Source organism: Erpetoichthys calabaricus, chromosome 12, assembly GCF_900747795.2.
Source record: "Erpetoichthys calabaricus chromosome 12, fErpCal1.3, whole genome shotgun sequence".
NCBI classification, from domain to species: Eukaryota; Metazoa; Chordata; class Cladistia; order Polypteriformes; family Polypteridae; genus Erpetoichthys; species Erpetoichthys calabaricus.
The window spans coordinates 128,680,791-128,685,539 of record NC_041405.2 but is presented as its reverse complement, the minus strand read 5'-3'; the positions used below and the strand labels follow the sequence as shown (position 1 = coordinate 128,685,539).

At 35.6% G+C, this 4,749-nt stretch overlaps 1 long non-coding RNA gene across 1 annotated transcript; it reads right to left on the bottom strand.

The window, feature by feature from the left end:
* Positions 1-872: 872 nt before the first annotated feature.
* Positions 873-3,009, bottom strand: LOC127529887 (uncharacterized). Its single transcript, XR_007936494.1, has 2 exons — positions 2,870-3,009; positions 873-1,001 (listed from the first exon to the last, which is right to left on the bottom strand). It is a non-coding gene; the product is annotated as an uncharacterized LOC127529887 (long non-coding RNA).
* Positions 3,010-4,749: the final 1,740 nt, after the last annotated feature.

Below are 4,749 nucleotides of genomic sequence, written 5' to 3'. Positions count from 1 at the left end.
TTGAACTTCACTAGAACAAATGTATATTACCTTAAGTTTACATAAAATGCATTCATGAATGTTAAAATAAATTCATTCATAATCAATTTAAATTACCAGATTACATACAAAATGTTATAAATAAAACTTTTAGAACAGGTCATATGATTGTTTTGGGCACCCAGGAATTTGGAGTTGCACAGCAGTCATGCCAATCAGAAACAGTTCATGCATACATCAGAAGGGCACTCCTAAATTACAAAAGTCATGTTTTATGCCAGTAATGTTAAATGTAGCCAACACTTGGAAAAACAGAATATGAATTTTAAGTTGTAATATACATGCCTTTATGGTAACTCAAAATGTTTAAACCAAGAGTTCCCAAAGTGGTCAATATCGACCCCATGGGGTCAATTTGTACTTTCTAGGGGTCGATAGTTTCAATAAAAAAATTTGGGGGTCGACGACAGCAAAAATAGACCCCCTTACTACTGCTATTTGTTTGTTACTTCAAAATATCTATGATTCTAATAGGTACCTAATTAAGAAGTTAAATAATTCAAAAAAACACACTACATACAAAACCTGCGAACGAAAAGGTAAAATGTGTCATTAAAAGAGTCACATGTAAGAATGCATGAAAATACATGTAGCACAAACATGTCTGTGCATTGTCTTATCGAACGTATCAAAGCAAGTGCGGACATGAAAAGCGGTGGGACGAGACGATAGTCGATATTAGCAGAATTTATCGTTCTTGTACGGTCATGCTTTCATAAAACACTATAAATTGGTTCGTTTGATAGTACTACGAAAAAGAAAAATCAGAGGACACAGTTTATTTATTCGAGTTTGAACAAAAATCTTCTGTTTCAAGTAAGTACCGTACATACTTTATTGGTTTTTTTTTTTATCACAGGGGCTGTCGAAATTGTTTGTTAATAAAAGTTTTTATTTCTTCAGCTAATAATATGACTGAACCAAAAAAGAAATGCAGACATTACAGATTGGACTATTTGAAGCTAGAATTTGTCCTGTCATTATCAAACAAACATTTATCAATGTGCCTCATATGCGAAAAAGTCTTTAGCAACGACGCTATGAAATCATCAAAACTAGCAGATCACTTGAACAGAATTCACCCTTACAAAAAAGAAAATGATTTGTCATACTTTCAATCACTTAAAGATAAAATCCTGAAGAGATCTACGATAGATAATTTGATTGTTTCATCATCGAAGCAAAATAATGACGGATTAAGGGCATTATACAACATATCCCTACTCATCACGAAATCTGGCGAGCTTCACAACATAGGGAAGAAACTGATTCTACCGGCAGTCGCGGAGGTATTGAACACTGAACTCCACAAACCTGCATAAGATGTTATAAAAAGGATTCCTTTGAGCAATAATACAGTTCAAAGATGTATCGACGAAATGAGTCACGACGTGGAAAACTGTTTGTGTAATTTGCAAAAAAATGTTTTTTTCCCTCCAATAGGACGAGTCAACATTACCCAGTAATGAAGCTTTGTTGCTGGCGTACGTTCACTTTATTCAAGATCAGGAAGTGCATGAAGAGCTGCTTTTTGCTAGAACTTTAGAAACTGACACCAGAGGCGAATCGATTTTTAATTTAATGGAGCTATTTTTCAGGGAAAAAGCGATTCCATTGACAAATATAATATCTGTTGCGACAGATGGAGCACCAGCTATGGTTGGTCGTTATCGCGGTTTCATAAGTTACCTGAAACAACACGTACCTGAAGTGCTTGCAGTTCACTGCGTAATCCATAGGAAACATTTACTAGCCAAGAACCTTAGCGACAAATTGCATCAATCGCTTCAGTTTATTATAACAGCTGTGAACAAAATTTGAAGTAACGCTTTGAACACTAGACTGTTCGCACAATTATGCGAGGAAAGAAAGATTTCTATTGATTGGTTTTCTATACTGAAGTCCGCTGGCTTTCAAAAGATTTATGTTTGGCGAGATTTTTTGCACTTTTTCAATCTGTTTTAGAGTTTTTGGAAGACAAGGATTCCAGTTTGAAAGAAATTTTACTTAAGAGTAAAACAGATATTGCTTATTTAACCGACTTATTTGGCAAATTTAATGGTGTTAATTTACAACTGAAAGAAGACAATCTGAATCTCAAAGCAAAATCGATCATATCGACTTTTGTTGCTAGATTAATATTTTTAAGCAAAATATTCCAAAATCTGAGCTTTCCCAGTTCCCCAACTTATTTAAGATAGGCACAATCCAAGAAGAAAACATCTTGCTTTATGTCAACCACTTGGAGGCTCTTCACTTAGATTTCAAAACTAGGTTCGAAGATATTCTTTCATTGGAAATACCGGACTGGATAATAAACCCATACACTACTAGTGCAGAACCAAATATAATTTTGCAAGATGAGCTGATAACCATCAGCACGAATGAGGATCTCAAGATACAATTCAAACAGGGTTATCAAAAGTTTTGGCTACAACAAGATATTCCACTTCTGTACCCATCTCTACGGACTGTTGTACAAAAGTATTTGCTGGCATTTCCATCATCGTATCTGGTAGAGAGAGGCTCCAGTGTAGTTTTAAACCTGCTTCAGAACAGACATCGATTGTATATCACTGAACGTGGAGATTTGAGAATGCAACTCACTAATTTAAAACCGGACATAGATAAATACAGTAGTTGGCAGATCACCAGGTGCACCCATCTCATTAAATTCAGTTTTCTAAGCTAATTTATTTGGTATTCTTATTTTTATAATTCTGCTTAAAATCTTTCGTTGTTGTAATTTTGTTGATGTTTAATTCTGTCTGAATATGCTGATTTTTTCACTTCATTTTTATGTTTAATAAAGTGATTTCAATATTTGCACTTATTTTGAATTTACATATTTATTTCATAAATGTCAAAAATGTAAAAAAAAAACTCTGCTCGTATTTTTTTGCTTTAATTTTTGTTAGTGCAGGTTTCGATATTAAATGTTGCACAAGATAAAAGGACTACGGAATATGGCATTATTGTGATTAAAATGAAAAGTTTGATATCTAGTGAAATATTTAATATTGAGTACTCTACAAATTTATTAATTTGATTGAGTAAAGTAAATGACTAGGGGGTCTGTGGCCGAAAAAAGTTTGGGAACTCTTGGTTTAAACAAATACAAGATGTATGTGGACCTGTACTTTTAGGTGATAGCATTATTTCCTCAGAAAGCAGACAAATTGTGACATTTTCATTTTTTAATAAATTTATTTTAATTTTGGTAGGGATGACCCCCAGATGTACAGTCCAGAGTTAATTAATGTGAGAAAGCTTTCTTAAGGATATAATACCCAATTCCCATACATTCATTTACATTTTCATACATGTCACTCACATGCATGTACAAATATTGACAGATGATGGAGATAATGGAGGGTTGTTTCTTCTTCCATGATGTTTCCTCTCCACTCTGTTCTCCTATGTCCCCCAGAGAGGGCACAGACATCATCTCTTAAGGTGGTTCTCCTAGGTTTGCGTCTAGTCTTGCCAGAGATGACCCCACATTTTCTTTCATTGCATTGCCATTTAGAATGAAGTCATCCGACTGTGAAACAGATGAAGCTTTTATAGGCAACTGGCTTTGTGAAGTGACCAGTGATATCAAGAACATTTGTCCATATTTCTAACCGGATACATAGAAATGTAATCGGCAGCCATTGAACAGAACAGATGATGTGCTCACTGGATGGTTTCTTGGTCCTGTGCTGCTTCAGTCTACCTCTGTCTGCCAGAATAAAAGAGATTTGAAAAAGTTTAAATCGTGCCTAAAATTTAATGTTAAAGAACATAAAATAATACACACATAGACTAGTCACAGAGGGTAAAGTATATCCCATTTGATTCAGGAACCATCAATGGACAAGGGTCCTGTCATTCTCAAGGACCAATTATGCATACCCATATCCACACTCATGTTGGATCCATTTAAAGCTTTTAATTAAAGTAACATGCAGGAATGAACGAAAAAGACACACCAAGTAAGGCCTACACATACAGCAACTGGACATGGAATTCAGTTTCAAAATGATTGGAATCCAGCTAATTGTTGTATCACCATGCACTATAATAGTCAAATTTACTGAGGATTTATTAGATGGCAGCAGAAGCCCCTACATTAACAACTATAAAGTAAATGTGACGCATTCTCCAGGTCAGATGGACAATAACATGAACCCCACCTGTTAAGTGTGTGCCATTCTACCAGCTAGCAGGAGTTAAGTGGAGTAATGGGGGCCAGAAACTGCTGTCAGTACAGAGAATGTCCAAGAAGATCATCTCAGCATGTGGAGGATAGAAAAACATATTGGATGTCTGTTAAGAGTTTTTCTCTGCCTGAGCAGTAAGTCAGGAGATTGAGTTGAAGGAAAGACTCAGTTTATTATGGGTCAAGAAAGGTGTGGCAGGTGAATGGGCATGGGTTTTGGTGACACTTGTAGAAGGTTAGATCAGCCCAGCAGACAGATAGGAACAAGACATATTACTAGACAGAATCTGTGGGGAAGCAGGATCTGCTTTGTGCTTTATTTGATCCTTTGTATCATCCCCTCCCTTGACTTTGATTAATCAACCATTAATTTATGGGATCATTTTTTCTAACTACTAGGGGGCTCCACCCCCTGCTCGCCAACCCCCGGGGATGATGGTTGTTTTTTTTCATTTCATTCATTTTTTATTTCTTGATATTTGCCAGTATTAAAGCTGTGATGAATG